At 33.5% G+C, this 23,544-nt stretch overlaps 2 long non-coding RNA genes across 3 annotated transcripts; one reads left to right on the top strand and one right to left on the bottom strand.

The window, feature by feature from the left end:
• Positions 1-12,885: 12,885 nt before the first annotated feature.
• Positions 12,886-14,917, top strand: LOC110934268. Its single transcript, XR_002588192.2, has 6 exons — positions 12,886-12,976; positions 13,085-13,230; positions 13,337-13,394; positions 13,594-13,737; positions 13,832-14,157; positions 14,213-14,917. It is a non-coding gene; the product is annotated as an uncharacterized LOC110934268 (long non-coding RNA).
• Positions 14,918-20,300: 5,383 nt separating this feature from the next.
• Positions 20,301-21,888, bottom strand: LOC110934269. Of its 2 annotated transcripts, XR_002588194.1 has the most exons (3): positions 21,469-21,888; positions 20,973-21,055; positions 20,301-20,880 (listed from the first exon to the last, which is right to left on the bottom strand). It is a non-coding gene; the product is annotated as an uncharacterized LOC110934269 (long non-coding RNA). The 2 variants fall into 2 exon arrangements; XR_002588193.1 differs by having other exon boundaries at positions 20,301-21,055.
• Between the last annotated feature and the right edge of the window lie 1,656 nt (positions 21,889-23,544).

Below are 23,544 nucleotides of genomic sequence, written 5' to 3'. Positions count from 1 at the left end.
TCTCGACACACACATACACCCCCCACTATCTGACTAAATTTGTTATAACATTCTAATTCACTAACTTTCACATTTGCCCCCTTAAGTTTGGCTACTTATCAACAATTACCCATCCTTTATCTAGATTTCTTTCTTTCTTTCTTTCCTCATAGTAAACTTTGTTTTATTTTACTTAGTTAGTTTTACTAATCATGGTAATAACATACTAATATTAAAAGTCTATGGTTACCATTTGACCTTAAGACTTCCTACATAAATTTTTATATCAAAACATATAATAACAAAAATTTTCGGGGCGTTACACATGAGAAATTCAGTGTTTTACAGACCTTTTGGACCTAATACAAGCTTTAAACAACTCACAAACGCATCATATCCGATTATCCATGCCGAGACTTCATCTTTGACACGCTACTTTCGTCTATCTAATACTTATATCATTCATATACTTGCATTCATTTAGTGTCAATTGTTTACCCCATACTCCTATTATTCTCCATTATCCTTTCTTTCATATGAACCCCGTTCACATTCAAACTTATTTAAACTCCTTTGCCTATGCGCACGCATACCCGTTTTACCTATGCTTAAACGCCTCAACCCATTTTAGTCAAACAAATTCCTATCCTATCGTTCTTCAAAATTTCGTACTTTTCTAAACGTTTCAAAACTCCCAAGTCTCGATTCTTTTAGCCAAAATGCTTTTTCTCCAAGGTCTTCCTCTTGAATAAATTTCGGGACGAAATTTCCTAAAGGAGGGGAGACTGTAACGCCCTGCTTTTTCATACTTTCCATAATTAGAAAGCTCGCCTTGTAATGTTATTTTTGGAAATCTTGTATTATTGTAGTCGTCTTTTCGTTGTAAAATCCGAGACTTGGATCATAAATAAAATTCGTATTTCTTTAAATTCACCATCTACATATTCATACATGTTCATACGTTCGAATTCATTGTACATCGAATCCTTATTTGTAATTCATACTTATACTTATTCACGATGCATGTCCATGCTTGTCCTTATATTGTTGATACCTAAAAACCCCTAATAATATGCTTATTTATACAACGGTTAATCATCTAATATGTGACATATACTTGTCACTTACAAACATTGTTGCATATTATTACACAACTTAATTAACAAAATTACTCATTATAATGTTTTAAAAAATAAAAAAAATAAAGAAATATGGCAGCCCCAATTCAGCAAAATTCAGCCCCATATAGTTGGGTTTTGTGGGCTAGTTTCAAGGTGTAACCCCTTCTAAACACTTCCAAAGTCCAACCCATTGAAACCCTAATCCTTCCCCCTATAAATACCACTTATAACCAGCCTCCCTACCACTTTTGCAACACTAAAAACTCTCAAAACATCCTCCAAACCGTAGCTGAAAGCAAAGGTTCGAGCAGATTGACACCCCTTCACGAAAATGAGCATAACTCACTCAATTCTTATCCGATTCACTTGATTCTTATTCCTACTTGCTTGGATAATCATGGGGTTCGATTCCTAGACTTCTCCTTGGAGAAATCAGACCTGGAAATGCCCCGAAATAGTCCGTAAACTTTCTGTTTGATTTTTATATTCTTCAAAACTTGTTTAAACCTATGCAACTTGTGTCTAACACATCTCATGCCTATGTCCTAATGCTTACAACTTATCCCATGGTTGGTTAAGCTTAAAAACAAGGTTGAGACATTTGAAATCAGAGGATTAAACCTCATAAACTTGGTGTTTTGTCTAGGGTTTCAACCCACAAATCATGTCAAACATAGTCTTTGATACATGAGTGATTATGGAACAACTTGGGTTGTCCAAACATACAATCCTCACATGATTTGATGATTTCTATTAGTTAGTTTACTTTACATACAGGTAAAGACCTTAGTTCATGACCCTCCTTGGTTGTTTTTACATCAAGTGTAGTGGTGAACATCAAAGGGGTACCTAAATGGAAGCCTTGTCTTCCTACCCCATCCATGACACCCATGACTCAACTTGAGGTACCTAAATGAAGATGTAATCTTCTACCTCTTACTTGAATACTTGAATACAGCCGTTGAGGATGGGACATGGGGGGGGGGGGGAGGCACGGTGTTCCCTCCGTCGCCGGACCAGGACGGTATGGGGACGACCCCCATACCGAGTAGCCTAAGTATGTTATTTTGTGCAAACCACAGGGACTAACTATGTTAATACCCTAGAAGTTAATACCTCCAAACGTTACAAAATGAAAAGTTAATACCCTACAAGGTGATTTTAAACTATTAGTACCTAAGTATGTTATTTTGTTCAAACCATAAGAACTAACTATGTAGTTAACTCTTGTTTATATATATTTATATATTTCTAATTGCAATTTATGTTAACTTATATGTCCTCATAGGATATTAACATTTATCAATAAGATAAAATAAAATAATACCCGGTTGAAAAAAATATGTTTTAAAAATTTCCATAACATAATTTATAACAGTCATATCAAAGTTCATTGTTTAAGACATACCTTAACAACTGTATGTTTTTACAGATTTTTTTATTTAAACCGTGTAATATACGAGTTTATTCAATCCGTGTAATTATAGTTTTTAGAGATATTTTTTTATTAATAAGCATATATAACTTTACATATACTCAACCCGTGTTTTTTTTAACGGCAAACTACTTTATAGCTAGCTATATATAAAGAGCCAGCAAGCCGCTGGAAAACATACAAGGAAAAAACAAAACAGACAAGAATTACAAAAGACTCAAAATATCAAAATTAAGCCAACATGTAACATCCGGGAAACTGGAGCGATGCTTAATCCACAAAAATGAGTCTTCTTTTATCTTCTCCACGAGATCTAAAACCCGAAAGGATATTCCCTCGAACACTTTTTACCTAGTAATATGGTTCAATAAAAAAAAGGATATTCCCTCAAACACTCGACCCGTGTTATTATATTACCTAGTAAAACTATATACGCACAGGTACATGTAATATGGTTCAATAAAAAAAGTCAAATTTAAATAAATAACCAAAACACAATCATTCAATCATGAATATGGTACATGCATGAATATGGATAACCTTTTTTTTAAGGTGTAGAGTAGGTGGAATATCATTTCAAAACATATATAGCACGAAAAAAGAGCAATGCGATACGTTTCCATTACCCATAATACCATTTAATAATGATGTAAAGTACAACTTCAATATTTTTGTCACATTACGTCTTATGTCGATTATTACGTACCAAATAATTATCGTTGAATTACCCGAAAATCAACGCGTTCACACGAAACTATCTCAGGCTTAAAAACTATGGTGGTTGAGACCATGACCAAATAGCCACCACATTTGTTAGCCTACAATGTTTATAGGGCTTGTTACTTGTACTATTAGCAAGGTTATGTTTTCAATCATTTATGATTTATTTATATAACAAGTATTCGTATCTTAAGTCATTTTTTTACTTTAAAGACGAAAGTACGAAACAAGTAATTAAATTGAATTTAGCGTAGATCAGATAGAATATGTGTGACGAGTTACTAAAATTTACAAGCTCTATACGACTATTAGTGATCCAACGTCAGTCAAACTCCAATACTCATTTTTTTTTTGAACGGTAAGATTCTATAATTAATAGAAGAGGGCCAGCATATGTTGTAAAAAACCCAAAGTATAAAACAGAAAAAACAAGCAAACAAAACGTACAACGCCCACCGCTATTACACTATCTCACTATATCTCGAAATGAAAGTTGTATATGTTACATTCGTGTTGTATAAAGGAAATGAAAGTTGTATATGTTACATTCGTGTTGTATACTTTTCTAGGACTATACTTTTTCATGAAATTCTCATGCTTATTCAAGCTTTTATATATGTTTATTTTGAGTCTCATTTAAAAGTAATTTGGAATTTTCTTAAATTCTCAATTTGTTTGATTAATATTTTAGACAAAATGGAATGAAATAAGTAATTAAGACTTTACAATAAACGTGAAAAATATTGTAATGATTATTATTTAATTAATTGCATGCATTATCAAGATAATGAACCTCGAGAACAACTAACACTAAAGTTTAATAAATCATATAATTAAGTTTGACTGGTTTGTTATCGTTCAACGACCAAAAATTGTGTGTGGGCCGATTCACACTTCATCGGTGGAATGAATTGACCATAAGGTTAGTTATGGTTAATTTAGTCATGACTGATTGGACATGTGTATTGATAAATGGTACGTAGTCTTTTATCTAACTATATGTTAAAACTTAAAAATGTAACATGTTTTCGTATATATAAGTCGCAATTTCTATAAGTATTTTGAACAAGTATTGAATAACACATTATAAAATTTGATAATACTATAATAGGAAACGGTTTCTTAATTAACCATTTAACACTATTATCCAAAAGTTGATAATTCTACAATAGAAAATGGTTTCTTAATTAACCATTTAACACTATTATTATCATTTTGTTAAGAGGACTAGTGGCTTAATGGGTTACCGCTCACGCTCTGCGGCAGGTTCGAAACATGGATAAAAATAAGCAAATCGCGAACGTAACGATAAAAAACCACATCACGGTATATCTGAAAGTCACGAAAAGTTACGTCGTTGTATAAACATTCAAGTTATTCTTAAGACCCAAATTATTTGAACAAAGTTTACACCATAACATGTATAAAGATAAATACGGCGGCCACTCATTAGAGCGGATTGCGGCCATTCATTACAACAGATTGGTTTATACGTAGATAAAAAACGCCGTAATAATGTATTTAGAGATGAGCGCCAGATGGTTTAAAAACCAAACAGTTAAAAAAAGTTTACAACAACTAGTCGGTTTAAAAACAATATTAAGAAAATTCACATCTACACGTAGATAAAATAACTTGCATGAAACAATTAATTAATATGTTTAATATCTATTATTATTATTAATATCTATTAATATTAATATTAATATTAATATTAATATTAATATTAATTAATTAATAATTAATTAATAATTAATTAATAATTAATATTAATATTATTAATTAATATTAATTAATTATTAATTATTAATTAATTAATATTAATATTAATATTAATATTAATATTAATATTATATTAATTAATTATTAATTAATAATTAATATTGATATACTATATTAATTGATAACATAACTGAGGAATAGTGTATTCACGGTAACGGTAACGGCGACCCATTACAGTGCATTGATCAATATTACAAAAGTACCATCGTTGAAAATTACAATATGCCCTTCTATGTTGCTTTTTGGGGGTTGACATTGTTCTCCGTCACAGGTCACACACACTAAGCAACAGCCACCGGTAATCACCAAGCACCACCATTGCCGCTTGCCTGCACAAGAAAACAGAAACACTCCATGGCTGGTTGTCGCCAACGCCAACAACAATGAAATACACCGGAAAAAGACAACAATGGTACCCATGAAATTTCACTTCTGTCTTAAGGACATGCAAGGCCGATTTCTCAGATCTGCTTGAAACCTGCGTCATCGCTAAATGCTAATTCCTTCGGCCCCCTTACCGGATTTCACGGTCGATGTCACAAATGACCACCACCGCCACGCCTGTGTTCGTGTCTGTGTCACTGCCGGAATCAATCAGGAACTAACATTTAAACCATATATTTGGATGACAATCGTGAGGTGGCCGGATACTCACCGGCAGGGCCATCCGTCTGTCAATTATCTTTCTTTAGAGGATGTGATGATTTTAGTAAAAAAAACACCTACTTGGATGAGAAAATCAAATTATCTGGAAATGTAAAATAAATGGTGAAAGATATTGTGAGATCCTGAAAGGTGTAGAAGGCATAATTACAGATGTCTTTATTATCAGGATGACTCACCATCATATTAAATTATTTAAACTATATATGTTGAAATTTTAAATACCATCAAAGTTATAAATTAAAAAAAAAGAAAAGCAAATAAATAATTTTGAGTGAAGTATGTACACAATACACGTCAAAACTATAATATTATGGATATATTATTTGGTTTGGTTTGATTTGATACAGAAAAACTATAATCAAAACTCATTACTAAATATGAAATAAAGTTTGAACTCATACTTTGAAAATCATTTATTTTAATTAAATAAATATTTACTTTTATAAACTCTTAGATGGGTGCATATAAATAAAGCACGATTAACACATAATTATTTTTAGATATAGAGTTGTAACAAATCTAAAAAAACTCCTAATATTATTTATTATTTATTTTAATAAGCATTTATCTTTCAATATAAAATAAATACCGAGTATTTAAAAATGTAGGATTCAAGGGCGCTTTTGTTTTATTTCATTTCCCTCAAATTTCTAAGTTATCCCTTTTGACTCATGCTTCCTAGAAACTTTATAAAGTATCAGTTTGACATTTGTCGACTTTGAGTCACTTGATGCTATAACTTTTGACCTCACGTTCCTCGCAACGCGGGGATTCACCTCTAGTTAATATTATTAATTAATATTAATATTAATTAATTAATTATTAATATTAATATTAATATTAATATTAATATTTATTAATTATTAATATTAATATTAATATTAATATTAATATTTATTAATTATTAATATTAATTTATTTATTTATTTATTTAATATTTAATATTTAATATTTAATATTTAATATTTATTTAATTATTTTTATTTTAATTTTTATTAATAACCAAACACAAATGAATAGTGATACCTAGTGGTGTCACTATTTCATTGGACCAAAATTGAAAAGCGATGTGTATGGCTTCTGTTAACCCTGGGCTTGCCACCAGGCAGCCAAAAAAAACACAAAAACCCACCGCCCCTTGAGTTTTTTCCTAAAAGGGTGTTGTGGAAAAACTTAATTGCCAAAATAGGTACTTTGAAAAATATTTACCAAAATAGGTGTTTTTAAATAGTTACATTTTCTCTCTCCTAATTTTATTGGATAAAAGTAATTTCCTTTTAAAATATGTTATATAAGAAGAACTAATTAAAAGTTTCTAATATAATTAAAAAAATTGCTTGTTTCATGAAATTTTATAAACGGATTATTTTTTAATTCTTATATAAACGTTTTCTTTAAAAAAAATATAATGTTTAACTAAATGAAACTTTTATATTCTTTCACATATACTCTCTTAAGAGTTAACACTCGTTCTTTATAACAATTTTTGTTTTTCATTTTCTTTATTCTTTAATATTAAAGTACGTTTTTGGATAATTTAAATTTAAAATATATAATAAGAAAACCAATCTACTTTTTGAAACCTTTTTGTTGCATATTAAATCCCTAATTTTTAAAATATAAATTTATAAAAAATTACATTTTAGTTATAAAATTCTACATCGTCTGTATATATTTGCAAATGAATAGTGATACCTAGTGGTGTCACTATTTCATTGGACCAAAATTGAAAAGCCATGTGTATGGCTTCTGTTAACCCCGGGCTTGCCACCAGGCAGCCAAAAAAACACAAAAACCCACCGCCCCTCGAGTTTTTTCCTAAAAGGGTGTTGTGGAAAAACTTAATTACCAAAATAGGTACTTTGAAAAATATTTACCAAAATAGGTGTTTTTAAATAGTTACATTTTCTCTCTCCTAATTTTATTGGATAAAAGTAATTTCCTTTTAAAATATGTTATATAAGAAGAACTAATTAAAAGTTTCTAATATAATTAAAAAAATTGCTTGTTTCATGAAATTTTATAAACGGATTATTTTTTAATTCTTATATAAACGTTTTCTTTAAAAAAATATAATGTTTAACTAAATGAAACTTTTATATTCTTTCACATATACTCTCTTAAGAGTTAACACTCGTTCTTTATAACAATTTTTGTTTTTCATTTTCTTTATTCTTTAATATTAAAGTACGTTTTTGGATAATTTAAATTTAAAATATATAATAAGAAAACCAATCTACTTTTTGAAACCTTTTTTTTGCATATTAAATCCCTAATTTTTAAAATATAAATCTATAAAAAATTACATTTTAGTTATAAAATTCTACATCGTCTATATATATTTGCATGGTAAATTATTTCAAAGTTAGCTATGCGAAAGAATAAATATCTTTAAATTATTTTAAAGCTAGCTACATATATCAATATAAATTGTTTTTATTATTTTTTAAATTTAAGCACTTTATTAAAAAAAGTTAAAAGATAATATTCAAAAAATTATTAAAAAATAAAGAAATAAATATAAGAAAACTGTATATAACAATTAAAAGTCCCGTTTGTAACATTTCATGAAACATGCAAAATGTTTTTTTTTAATTATATTAGAAACTTTTAATTAATTCTTTTTATATAACATATTTTAAAAGGAAATTATTTTTATCCAATAAAATTATAAGAGAGAAAAAATAACTATTTAAAAAACACCTATTTTGGTAAATATTTCTCAAAGTACCCATTTTGGTAATTAAGTTTTTCCACAACACCCTTTTGAGAAAAAACTCCCGCCCCTCCACCCATCTCACATGAAAACTGAGACAGAGAGTGCACGCATGAAGAAACATCGCCAACCCCTATGTCATCCATTATACTCCAGCGACGATTGTATCTAGGGTTTTGAGACAGCGGCGACTTTCATGGTCGGCTGCTGATGACGACGATGATGGTGGATTCGAGGTAACAGTGAGGCTTTACAACTGATTCGAGGTAATTTGATTTATCTGGTGTATTTTGATTTACAATCGACGATTGCGGAGCAGTTGATATTCGGAGCGATTGAGGAGGAATGTTGCTGGGAGGTCTCCTGAAATGACTCCAACTGGGTTTGAATACTAAGGATGAATGGCATAGTAGGTGAGTTAACTAATCTTCTGTTGTATGTTGAGTTTGTTTGATTGTTTGAGATTGGAGAATTGATTATTTTAATTATATGAGAAGTTGTGTTAATTGTGATTGTGATTTTGCTGATGTTTGATTGAATTTAGGCTGAAATTTGGTATCTTCCTCAACATTCATCACTATCTTTGCAGGTAATCACATTGTTTCTTTGTTATTTAGTTGCTTTTTCTCGATCAACTATAAGTAGCTAAACTTCAAAAAAAATTGTGTTATTGTCTTAACTTGTGTTAGTTTTTTGGTTCTTTGATATGAAAGTAACCTTGGGTGTTGTGATGTGGAATCCAGAATATAGATAAGCTAGGGAAGTGTGACACCTCGAAAATTCCTGTCCTTTAAAATAAAGACACGTGTCATGAGAGACAGACGTGTCAGGAAAAACCGGGTCAAATAAAAAGATGTATGGTAGGATTTTTAATAAAAAGGGCGTCATGTTATTAAAATACCTCTGAACGACCCAAAGGGCGACATGTTATTAAAACACCTCTGAGCGACCCGAATTCATAAATCCCAAGACCCTTAAATTGTTTGATAAACATCTTATATGCCAACCGGTTGTTCCAAATAAATAAAATTCCATCTTTATTATGGACTTCGGATTAGTAGGTTTGTTACTACTGAAAAATGCTAAATAAAGTCCTTGTAAATAGGGACTCAAGAATAGTTATGTAGCTTATTAAACTATTATGAGAATCCAAGACATGTTCTTGGTATTTCCGTCATCTTGCAAGTCCCTTAAGAAGTCAAATAAAGGAGGGGACATGTAAGAACCATCCAAGCATGCAATGGCTGAGCAGATGGCCCCACAACTGAAAAAGATGGACTGAATTCGGAATTTTTTTGGTTGCATGGTCATGACTTAAAAGTTTTAAAAGTTTTGTCCTCTGATCACCGGTTACGGACCGCAAGGCCCCAGTCTTACGGTCCGTAAGGAGGGTACCCGGGCGATTTCAGCAAGGGTCGGTTACGGACCGTAACTGTTTCAGCATACGGTCCGCAAGAGGAGCTTACGGACCGCAAGGCCTTAAGCTTACGGTCCGTAAGGCAGTCGTTGGCAGCAGAAAAATGGACAGCTGCCTGTTCAGCCTGTTACACCGACTTAAATGAATGGTTTTCGAAACCAGGGACTTGCTAGACAGTATATAGCATCATAGAGACACCTGGGATGATCTTGTAACCACTCTAGACTATCTTGGCATCATCTTGGACCTCAAGGTTCACTATATAAGAGCTTGAAGTTGTGAACACTTTACATGCTCACTTGCAACTTTGGTTCAAGACTTCTCTGGAATTTCTTTGGACAACAACAAGTTCTCATTAAATCCCTAATCCTTCTTAGGACTCTTGTAAGTGTCCTTAACCTCTTTTAAGTTGTTTTAGCTTAGTTAATTAGTTAAAGGTCAAACTGTCGTAATTAAGGTTTGACTTCGTGATTAATTAAAATATGCTCTGTCAAATCACGAATTTAAGATACCTTTAAGTAGGTAATTATGTGGGTAACAAACCCTTAAAAGGGTATTTTCAGATTCCCACTCTAGGCATGTCAATTGTCGAGTCAAAGCTAACTTTAAAAAGTCAACAGAATGCTTAAATCCGAATTAACTTATAATTAGCAATGTAGGATGCATGCAACCTGTTTAACATTTAAATAACTTGGTAATTAATGTAAGAACATGTTCCAACATGTTCAACTCGACAATTTTCAGTTTAGGCTCGGTTTGGAACCGAAAGTCGCAAAGTTTGACTTCTGCTTTGACTTTCAGTTCTGACCCGTTTAAGCCAAGATTAGGATTGCCTTAGAGCTTCTTTTGAACCTAATTATATGTTAGTATAACTCTCTGAGATTATACAACTTGGTTCATTAGAAATCCTATTCACATGCATGTTTCCGTTAATCGCTTATATGTTGACCATTATGCCCATTTGACCTTAAAACGTGATTTTTGAAAATGTAAAAGGGTAGGCACCTTAGCTACTGATTTATAAACTTGCATCCAAAATTTGAAGTCAGTTTGAGGTCTAGATTAAGAGTTATGCTCAATAGCGTAACTAAGAGCTTCTTTGATAATTAAATAGCGTAAATTATGTATAGCCTATCAAAACCCAAATTTTTATACCAAACTTTTTACCCACTGTTATAAAATAGTATTTTGGGATTTTTGGTGATTTTTATTTATTTTTAGGCTGAGCATAACTTAGTGTTCTAAGATTTATTCGGTTTATGCCGGTTTTGCCCTTTTTAGCCATAAAATGAGTTTTACAAATCCTTTTGACCTCAAACCAATTTCTACTGATTTGTTATGATAAATAAATTATTTTGAGCCTTCTGGAATATTAAAAATATCAGCTTTTTACAGAAAACCCGGAAATGGCTCCAAATCGCCTTTTAGGCATTTTTAACGCATAAGTGTGCACTAGAGCCTTATTAAGCTTAAGGGTTTGAACCTACTGATGTAATTAGTAAATTTTTATATTCTAAACAGTAGGCAAATGTTTTGAACTCAGAATTCCAGAATCGACCTTTTAGGCACATGTGAAATTACCAAAATGCCCCTACGGTGCATAGTAAGGTTAAAGATAATAAATTTCACATAAATTTGATACCCTACTGTTATAACTTAGTAAATCAAGTATATTTACTAATTGAATCAGACCTGTAACTCAGGTTATCATTTTAACCCTTTTTCAACCTTATAAAATGACCAAAACGCCCTTATGAGGCATAGTTTTGGTTTAAAATCATTTGGGGCATAATGGAAGGTATCATTCTGATATCACAACATATTTTGAGCATATTGACTTCAGAAACTTGCATTTGACTCTTATGGTTACTCGTTACGCATCATACGCGTTCGGATCGGCTTATGTGACTAGTTTGGCCATATTAGCCGAAACAGGTCAAACCATATCTTTTTGGTCTCAAAATCCAGAATGTGATTATGTTACCCATATAAAACAAGTGTGCAAGCTTGTTGGGTCAAAACCACATTCTAAAACGGTCTTCGCCTTATTGTGCGTTTAAAACCGTAGTCTTTATATAAAACTAGCCGGTCTAAGCTTAAGACCCGTTAGGATTCTAATAGGTTATTGAAACCTTAATTTCCAGATCTAGGAGCCCAGTAAAAGCTACGTGCACTCGTTATATTTGGTTTATACTTTGCTCAGATAAATACGTTTAACTTATTTTCCCTATACGGGCTTGGGGTACGGTATATAAAATACCGCTTGGTCGGGGAATTGACCTTAACCGGTCTTGGTTATGTGCAGTCAAATTAACCCGTTTGAAAATGCTGTTTTGTTTGTTTAACGCCTTTGGGGGCTTAATGACCATGTCCTGGATATCCTTGGCATCATTCAAAGAATGGCCACGACCTTAGCACTCGGGTGTAGGCGTACACCCGTAGTGTTGTACAACATGTATAATCGTCGGTACGAGAGAAGTCTCACGGCGGAATTATATTAAGTGGTGTGTCTATTAATCTTTAACCCGACATGACCCGGGCTACCGAACGCAGAACGAACATGTAATTCTTTTACAAGATTATTAAGCAAATAATTATCCCAAGTTATAAAAAGTTTTATGCCACGAGCATTTAAATCAATTTTAAACATTTTCAAAATGAGTCAGTTAAATTGTATTTACCAGTGTAAACTGACGTATTTTCCAAAAAGACTAAGTGCAGGTACTACGCGTAATAGGCTGGTCACTCCTTAAGCATCCATAGAAGTCTCGCAAGCTTAGGATGCATGAAGTCTGTTGAAATGAAGTTTCCTGTTTATTTGATTCTGCCTGTGGATTCTATTTCGACATTTTGTGATACTCGAATATTACAATAATTTAAGTTGAAATGAATCTATCTTTGCTTCCGCTGTGCATTATAATTTGTGTTGTTTGACTATGATGATATCAACTACGTCACGTTAATCCCCCACCGGGCCCACCGGTGACACGTGGAAATTAGGGGTGTGACAGGAAGGCAACTACGTGACATGGATGGGAACTCCTGGCCACACCCTTTCTCATTGCATATAGGTCAAAAGAGCAACTAGACTCTATGCCGCAAGCATCATCACTATCGTCATCACAGACCTTTCACCGCCGGTAAGCTTCTGCAATCGATTAAACAAACCCAGATTGGTAATCCCTTTGTATATCGGTTGATAAATGTTCATTTAATTATTCTTATCTTCGATTATTTGCGGTTTCTAGGGTTTCGGAAGGGACCCTTGACGAAAATACGGTGTTTATGTGATGTTGATTTTTTGGGGTTTTGGGCTGTCACTGAAGGTCATGGCTTCTCCCTAGCTGCTCATGTTATTCATTTTTTCGCTTGATTAGGATGTTATATCTACAAGGTTTTGATTGCATCCTTTTGGCTATTGACTTGGCAATTGATATTAAGTTTTATGAAATTATTCGGAAATAAGGTGTTAATTTGATGTTGATTTTTTAATTATGCAGTTCTTCGGCTTTGCATTTTGGTACTGGTGATGATAACTTTTGCCTCCAGAAGAAAATGGTATGATTTCTTGCTTTACCTTAGCTCCTATTATGAGTTTGGTTTTCACTTTTTTTAAATCCGTTTGCATATATCATACAAGTAGTTTAACCTATTGATTGCTTCTTTTTGCTTGCTTATTTGTTAATGGCAGGTTACTTTTTTTATTAGTATTAATAGCATTTTAACATTCTTTGATGTTTGTTATACAATTATGCAGTTATAAAGAGTCTTAAAACCGATTTGAACGATGAATGAATCAGCTTTCGGTTGTGTTATAAAAAAGAGGTAGAACGAGTTTGTTGCCCAAGTGAGATTAGTGCTCAAACACTACCCAACTCTTCAATTATCTCAATCAAGAAAGGTTACATTTGTCTTTTTCACATAGTTATGCAAATCATATATTTGTTTTTTTAGGCTACTTAAAGAAAATCTTGAACAACTTCTGTTATTGGCAGAGTGCAAGCACAAAAGTCGGGTATAGAGAAGTCTAATGAGACGGGTATACGGGTCACATATCAAATGATGAAAATTGGTCGCGTGTCTGTTTAGGGTGAAGAGAACCACCTGATATGCAGCCCCATACCTTGAATGTAGGTAAAAACGTCCCTGCAACTAGGAAAATGATTGAAAACCTTCAAATCTTGAGGCTGTGATGGTGACAGTGATCAGTCATATCTTGACTGACCTTGATGAATACTTGTTCCATGACCTTGGCAGCAGCGGCGATTACGGTTTAGGGAAGCTGGATTGTTCAGATGATTGGTGGGAAAAGAAAATAAAGGTAATATTGTTTTAATCAGTTTTTTAGTTTGAATTGTGACAGATTCGATATGCAGGAAGGAAAACCAACCGTCGAGGAGTTCTAGGAAGCTTGGGATAAGTTATTCGAGAATGTGGTTGCCAATGGAGCAGATTATGTAGACCGAAATAAGTCTAATCAAGTACAACACGTGAATTTTGAGGATGAGGATGATTAGTGTACTATGCAATGCTGTTGTTGGGTTATACACTGTGCAACACATGTTTTCTAAGCATTTTGTCATTGTACTTTCGTTTTTTTTTTAATTTGGAAGTGAAATTGAACAAAGGAAGTTCAGGGGCTATTTGTATTTTACTGAATTTGGAGCTTTGAAACTGGAAAGTGAAAAAAGTAACTGAAAGTTGTGTTAATTGACATGTTTAATTTGGTTGGTTTATTGTACTCAGAGTTACTGTAACATATATGGAGGTTCAAGTGCTGGGGTAGCTGGTGCCTGGTATGATTACTGCTGCAGCTGTAGCCGTCGCTTTCTACCTGTAGATGAACACGGAAGCTACGCCATTGGTTAGAGCTGCTATGGTGTATACCCACACCATCTCTACCAGTATTCTGCAGTAAGTGCATGTCATATCATCCTATTGGGTTAGAGTTGTTTGAAAGATTAAGCTTGGAAGTGCTTGAGATGGTGCTAAACTAAATTGTTAATAGCAATCCATGAACTGCTAGAATTAATTTAAGTTGTGGGTTTATAAGAATTCTTGCTTGAATAATTTATCGAACACGTGTTGCTATAGTTTTTTTCTTTAACTTCAGTTTGCATTTTTTATTGGTTTTTAGTAAATTCTGTAATGCTATGTTGATATAACATACATAGGTCACTTTAAGAGATTGTTCTAAAATGATCTACTTTTTCCTTTCCGTGGTGTACTTACAATAATATGGTAACCCAATACAAGCAGTGATTTTTTTACTTTTCATTACGATTATCAAGTTTATTATCTTTTCTTACAACTCAACTAACCTTTTTGATGGATGGAAGTGGGTACATAACCATATATGAGCATCAGCAAGCTAGAATGGATTTTGGTTTGAAAGATGCTCAACTTGGATGTTCAAGATAATATTATTTTCCAATTCTTCATTTGGTGTTAATTGTATTGTGTAAGGGCGTTTTCTTTTTGTAGTGAAAGGTGGAAGCAGAACAAAAGAAACAGATCAATGGTCGAATGAAAATGGGTTCATTGGGTTCGAATCGAGAGTAAAAGGAATACTCGAAGGGGTTTTTTGATTAGCGGGTTTGCCTTAACCTGTTGTAGCCGTGTCTATTTTGTTGACACATTGCTGAGTGGTTTTATTTAATTATTTTTAGTTATCATCATATAATAAAACAAATCGCATTTGAATTACCTAAATTTTTCGCCCCCGCAATGCGGGGCGGGTAAAAAAATCTAGTTATTATATAAAAAATGAAGCCCATAAAAAACCACGTAACAAAAAAATTCAATAAAACTCAAAATGATAATTTTATTAATGTCAAAAGGACAAATCTAAACTTTTTATTAAAGTCAACGGGACAAATCTAAACTAATTAACCATCAGGAAATGTATATGTCAAACACTAAAATACATTTTTTTACTGTAGCTAACACCGTTTGGGTTCGCGTCCAGCGTTAAATCAGCACCAGGGCCGGCCCATGGGCCAGTGAACTCAAGCTAGGGCTTTAGGCCACCAATTTTATAGGGCCTCGAGCAAAAAAAAGATTACATAGGCTGTATATGATTTTAGGCTTAAAACGATGTGTGAGCTTAAATTATTAGCTTAGGCAGTTGGGCCGCAAGGTAGAAATGGAATATGGAAACAGCGCGCATGAAATCTTGAATGATGGATCGCAGATGGAATGGAAAAATGATCACCGAATCTAATCAATTAGGGTAATTAAATAATTGGGAACGGACAGAAGTCATGCCGCAAGCCACTGCCAATCAGCTATCACCATGGGAAACGAAGCGAGGATGGAAATCTTGAATGATGGATTGCAGATGGAATGGAAAAATGCGAAATTGCAGCACCGATTTTAGGTATTAAACTTCTTGACGTTTTTTTGTTAACTTATTTTCTTGAATCTTGAGTTAACTCTCATATATTCACACTAATCTATGATTTGTTCTTCTATGTGATAGCGAATTTTTCCAATTTGTTCCTGATTTTGAGTTCTGACAATGAAATTCAAAATTACAATCGGTTGTGGGGATTGTTGTTGATTGTTGTTCGGTTGTTCCTGAGTCTGATGATTCCAAAGCAGAAAAGCTTGATTCCAAAGCAGCACAGGTTGATTCAAAATTACTAGCCCTAATTTGACTCCTGTTGATTTTGATCAGTGTGTACACTTTTTCAATCTGTGAGTTTTGATTGTTGTTCTTTCTTAGGTGCTTGAATTTTTTATAGTTGTTATTCTTCGATTAGATTTTTTTTGTGAATTTATTTGAAACTAATGAATCTATAATGTTTAATAGATATAACTAGTGGATGAACTTAGGAGTGGTGAACCTTCAAATGTAGATGAGTTTAGTAGTGATGTACTGTTAAAAGTGGATAAACTTAGTAGCGATGAACCTTTAAAAAATAATTTTTTAACTCCATCAACTCTAAACTTTTTTAGTTTATTTTGCCGGTCCCAAACCCAGATAAAGGAGGAGGGTTTTTATCAAGTAGTCTTTTATCAATTTCTAATTTACATAACTACATTTGGATATGATTCTGAACTCTAAAATGATTTGTTAATGGGTTCCAAACACCTTATGGTGTGGTGGTTAGAGTTGTGTTTTACAATAGGTGCATTTTTTTCATTCTAAATTGCTAAACTAAAAACTGGAAATTTTGACCCAGTTTTTATTTTTCTTTTTTTTTTTTTGTTTTTGAAGGCCTCAAATATGTACTTCGCTTAGGGCCATCATATCGCTTGAGTCGACCCTGATCAGCACGATAGAACCCCTAACACCGTTGAAAGAGCATCATGATGGGGTAGTATGGTCAAGTTTGTGAAGGGGAAGGTGAGCACTAAAGGTGTGGGAAATAGAAATATGCTTTTTTGACCATTAAAAAATGGTAACAAAATTATAAAAAAAAATAAAAATCCTTATATATAAATTTATATCTTTGACACAAATTACATGCAAACCAATCACACCCTCACAAATCATTCCAAACACTCAAATTCTCTCAACTTTTATAAAGAGTTAATTAGTTTTTCCGTCCTTGTGGTGAGCTGAAAATAACTATTACGGTCCATTAATTTAAAAATTGTCAAAACAATATCATTTGTTTCTTTTTCGTTTCAGTTAGACCCACATACGATACTCCATCCATTTATTTTTGTTAACTTTTTAGGAAATGACTAAAATACCCTTATATTAAAAAATGGTTATCTTGGGCCCACCTAAACAACCCCTCTTCTTCAAACCACCCTCGCCTGCCAAAGACCACCACCGGCAACACCCAACTTCGTCGTCTTCTTCATCTCCATCACCATACATTGACATCACTCACCCATCGCCGCTTTTCAACCCCACGAATGTTCCACTAAGTGGCGGTCACTGTTATAAATACAAAACAGTATCTACAAACAGTGACAAATACAGGAACTTCTTTTAGTGGGTTTGTTTTGATAGATTCTTACTATTTTTTCCAAATCCTACAAAGTGCTCACTATTTTTTTCCAAACCGAGTGGGTTCATGTGAACCCGCAAAACAGGGCTGGATCCGCCACTGTCTACAGACGTCATCTGTATATGGTGATGATGAAACTTATGTTTTTATTATTAGTAGCACTGAAATTCCTCAGTTTGATGTTGAGAACTGAGAACTCAAGTTCTTGATACAAAGCACGTGTTAATATGCGTGATTTGTTACTATAGTATGACTTTCGAATTCAATTCTTAAACTTAAAACCTCAACGGGTTTGATTTTTTTATGCAATAATTCAATTTTTGAGCTTAACCCCAAAATCGGTTTGATTTACTTATGAAAGAATTGCAACAGAACACACAAATCTATATCTAACGTATAAAAATAATAAATAATGGAAGCCATAAACTTTATCTCTACGTCAATGGACAATAATGATTCTGCAATTTGATTAGTTCTTGGCATGGGAACTCCCCTTTCTTTGTACGCTAAATACCTTTTTATAGTAATATCACAAAGTTTGATTCTGATGATAAGTTGGGATCAACATCATCTGATGCAGATGTTGAACTAAGCTCTAGTAGATGCTCTGTCAACAACATTTTTGATCTATAACCCTTGATCAACGTCTCCCAATTGTTTACATGTGAAGGTTTGGGAGAATACGAGTGTAGCATAGATTGTATTTAACTCAATTGTGGTGTGTTAGGTCTGTAGAGAGAGGAAGGGGTGGTTAAAGGTGGGTATTAGTGATGGTTGTTGATGGTGGTGGTGGGTGGTGGCATGTACAGCAGAGAAGAGTTAGAGGGAGAAATGGATTAGACATAGGGGTATTTTAGTCATTTCACCAAAAACTAAATCGTGAATTGGATAGGGGTAAATGGAGGTTGGTCTAATTGAAACAAAATGAAAGGAGTTATATTGTTTTGGCAGTTTTAAAACTAGTTGTTGTCGTTGTCGTTTACATTGTTATTGTTGTTGGTGTTGTCCCACTTTTATACGAAGTCCATCAACGAATACACGGGTTCCCAGGGATGACTGTATGCATTGGCCATGGCCGGGCAGCTTATCCAACTGGTTGGAAAGGCCAACACGATCAAGGTAACCATTATGGCCCAACCCTAATACTACAAGTAGTCGTGTCTCAAGATCTCTGGATTTGGCATGCGTTCTTTGGTATGGTCGGTGCAACAATGATATCGCTGTTTTACAATTATCGAATTTGTTCGATGATGTCATAGACGGGGTTGCGCCAAATTCATCATTTTATACAAATGATGTGGACTATAAGTATGGGTATTGACTTGTTGACGATATTTTTCCGAGTGGGCTACATCAGTGAAAACTCTTTCGTGCCCGGATGACATCAAACGTGTGTATTACAAGAAAAGGCATGAGTCGGCAAGAAAAGGTGTCAGACATGCATTTGGAGTGTGAAAGAAACGATGGACTATCATTTCCTTATCCTCACACACACACACATATATATATATATATGTGTGTGTGTGTGTGTGAGGATAAGGATGTAGGAGGAAACAAATGAGTTATATGAAAATCATTTGAATGAGAAACATAATGTATGCATGTATTATCATGTATAACATGATGTTGGAGGAAACAAGTGAGTTATATGAAAATCATTTGAATCTCATGGAATATTTAAGACTTACTTCGGTGGTAAAACACGAAACGATATATAATAATCACATGGACTATAATAAAATAATAAAACTTATGATAAAATAATATTTCATCATAAAATATTGAAAACCATAGGTTTGGCACATCATAGAGTTTAGTATGATTTTCGTGCGTCACTTTCGTAATTATGTGTGCACCTGCAATTACTAAGCTTTCGCATGGTCCGTATATGTTACCCATTGACGTACAACTTAACCCAAAAGAAATCGTGAATTAATAAATGACTCGAGTCGGGGTGATGTAAAATGATGTGTCTAGATAGCATCCAAGAATTGATATGGACACGTTTGATGTATCAAAGTGTTGTTAGTTCACGCGACGTTTGGTGTGACATTGTAACCTCCACCATAAACAGATTCTAGAACCCGACCTGTTGTATCCCGAACTAGAATCGTAATAAATGAGAATGAGTTTCTTTACTTTTTATTGTGATTTTTAATGATGGCAAAATTAAAAGTCATTTACAACCTAATAACTTGTCATTTTAAAGACAAAAATTGGGGATCATTTCTTTTCTACAACTCTAGCCATCACCTATATTTTCTAAGCAAATGTAAGTATTTCTCCACTAAAAATTCTGCTCAAGCTCTCTCAAAATCATCAAGTGGAAGCAAGGAATTATCATCAATGTAACACCCCAAAAATATCAGATTATATAATTATATGTATATGTACGTTTACATATATACACACACACACACACAGAGCCGTTCCTATGTTTTAGGAGACCCTAAGCGAACTACAAAGTGGAGGCCCTTGAGACCGACAATTTTTTTTAACGGCCAAAAAACGTATATTTAGTTAAATCAACAGACTAACAGTGTGTTAGCCCTCGTCACAATTACAAGAAGTTTGTCCAAAAGGAACCACATTAACTACATTTACTCGAAACATTAAATTTACACCATTCATCCCATGTGATTTCCTTTAGCACCGAATGACTTTTAATCCATAAATACGCTAGATGCTTTATTTCTTCGATCATCGGAGCGAAGCATGCTTGTTTAGTGTTAAAGACGAGTTCATTCCTGCTCCTCCACACCACCCATATGGCCACTTGCATCACTGTCTACACTAATTTTCTACGCTTTGTGATACCTTGAATTAGCTGGTGCCATCCCAAAATATCCTTGACAAAGAATGCAAATATACTAGATATGATTCTACACAATTTTGAAATATAATCCCACACCAAGTGGACCACTTGACAGTTGACAAACAAGTAGTCCACATTCTTATCCTTTTGGCTCTCAAATTTTGCACCTAATTGAACCCGTTTGGACATTTCTGCGGGCTAAAGCAATAACCGTCGACATTCTTCCCAAGGAAATTCTCTAAGATAGAAAATTCACTTTGGCCTGGTCCCAGTTTTTCCACACAAAATCATTCCCCAAATCTGGAAATTTAGCACTTTGTAATCTGTTTTTAAAAGTTTTAACAGTAAACGTACCCGAGTCGTTTAAATCCCACACCCATCAGTCCACTCCCGTACCACTGCAGCAGTGAGTAGAGCCTCGGTGAGATCTTGCAGTTCTGCGATTTCGTTTAGTGACGAGAGGAACGACAATTATAAACTAAAAAGTTATCCTTTTCGATATATTTAGAAGTTCTCGCTTTTGTGATTCGATTAAAGCACTTTGTTTACATTGTTTTTTTTTTTTTTTGCCTTTTTGAATAACCAGATTCAATCAAAAGTATGGATTCGATTTGACATTGCTGAAATATAAATCTATTTAAGAGATTAACAATGAGTCCTAAAGAACAAATTACAATAAGCAAACAAGCCCTAAAGGCCTAAACAACAAACTGAAATCAACAAATGGGCCCTAATTCCCTAAACAACAACTTGAAATCACCAAATAATGAAATAAGCATAAGCTCTAAACCACAAATTCAAATATGCAAATACATCCTAAACAGCAAATGTGAATAATCGGATATTTAACCTGAGTGCCACTGTCTTCCAAGTTCAAAGCCAACCACAAGGCGAAATCGCAAAACTAAGTGAAAGAAGTGTCTGTCTTCCAAGTTCCAAATAATCAAATCGACAAATCACAAACTTATTTTAGTTTCTGTTTGAGGGTTTGAGCAATATGTATATTGATTTCGCCCATATAGCCGTTGATACAATGTTACCTCTGTTATTCAATTGATATTGCCATGCGATGATTAGCCCCAAATCTGAAAGCCCTAAAGTCGCCCACCGCCCTAATTGTGATGATTACACGTCGGTTTACTCAATCGATGCCCTGATTTCACGTTTCTTTATTGCCTCGATTCATTCGCAAGTCTGATTCTTCGAAGAACGTTGCCGCGCTTTGAGTTTCTTTATGGATTGGGTTTAACGGATTGCAATATATGGACACTTGGGCCTAAGTTCTTGAGTGTAATAGAGTTAAGATGGGCCTAGTATAAAAAACCTTATAGAAATTTGGTGGCCCTTTAAACATGGTGGCCCTAGGCTTTTGCCTAGAGTCATAAGCCCATTGGGCCGGCCCTGCACACACACACATATATATATATATATATACATATAGGGTGGGAGTTGGCTACAAAGTCCATTTTTCCTAGAAGGTGTAAAAAGTCATAAAACACCATAATGTCAACCATAAAACACACTCAAAACCCACAAATAACATAGTGGAGATTACTAAAACGCCATATTTGTGGGTCTTGTGTTGTGTTTTTGATGATAAGGCTTTAATTATCATGTTGTGTTTTATATTCAAAGTTGTGCGTTGGTGTGTTTGAAAGTGTGTTTTATTTTAATTATCATGTTGTATTTTATATTCAAAGTTGTGCGATAGTGTGTTTGAAGTTTTTAAGGACTGTTAGGGTTCAGATATTGCGTTTTAGTGATCTTCACTATGTTATTTGTGGGTTTTGAGTGTGTTTTATGGCTGAAATTGTGGTTTTTTTATGACTTTGTACACTTTGTAGGAAAAATGGACTTTGTAGCTGAACCTCACCATATATATATACATATAGAAGAAGGATCTGTTAAGAATCACCGTTTATTGCGAGAACCAATGTGAACACAACAAAAAATAACTAAAAATAGCTAAAAAAACAAACATTTTTTTTTAACATTTTTTACTTAAAATTCGCTGTATTTCGTTAGTAAAAAAAATTGGCTACTAAAAGTAGCAACTTTTAAGTAAAAATTATTAAAAAAAAATTATGTGTTTTTTAGATTTTTTTTTTTAGGATTTTTTGGGGGTTTAGTTATAGCATTTAGCTTGGTGGGGGTGGGGAGTTAGGTTTTTTTTTTAGGTTTTTGGGGGGGTTTAGTTTTTAGCATTTAGCTTGGGGGATTAGGTTTTTAGGGTGGGGGGTTTAGGTTTTTTTAGGTTATTTTGTTGTGTTCACATTGGTTCTCGCGATTCTCACAATAGTAATATGTTATTGGTTAATAAAACAATGAATGGTGGGCTTTATAACAATACTAAAGATGAGGGACTAAAATGGTCAACATGAGATCTAGAGTTTTTAAAATAGAAAATTTAAAATCAAGCACGCACAAGTGTGTGTCCTTGGAACGACCAGAGAAGCGAAAGAGAAAGAAGGTGAAATCCTTCTCTAACCTAAAATCTTCAAATTGAAGGCGGATTTGGGTCTAAATTCGTGCATGAATCAATATTAGTGATAACCTAGTCTAAGGGATCATAAGGTATGTTAAATTTTCTGTTTTGGTGAAATATGAATGATAAAGAAAAACCATGAATCTCAATTCTTGAATGGAATATAGATTATATGGTAGAATTCATGACAAGTATGTGTTTAAAGTCACCATGTTTCCTAAACTTGGGAAAACTTTAGCACAATTGAAGTGTTAGGGTTTATGTGTTTGAACCAGTAAGTGGGTTTTTCATTTTTAACATGAAAGAAGCCAAATTGTTATGTGTACTACCTTGATATGATGCTCTTGATAGACATGGTCGCATAAGAGATTTAATTTTAATGATAGTAGGTTCATAATGATATAAAACTATGGGATAATCCGCGCTTCGCAGCGGGCTAGT

This window comes from Helianthus annuus, chromosome 2 (assembly GCF_002127325.2).
Source record: "Helianthus annuus cultivar XRQ/B chromosome 2, HanXRQr2.0-SUNRISE, whole genome shotgun sequence".
Classification (NCBI taxonomy): domain Eukaryota; kingdom Viridiplantae; phylum Streptophyta; class Magnoliopsida; order Asterales; family Asteraceae; genus Helianthus; species Helianthus annuus.
Note: the sequence above shows the minus strand (reverse complement) of the source record. Positions and strands in the feature narration are given on the sequence as shown.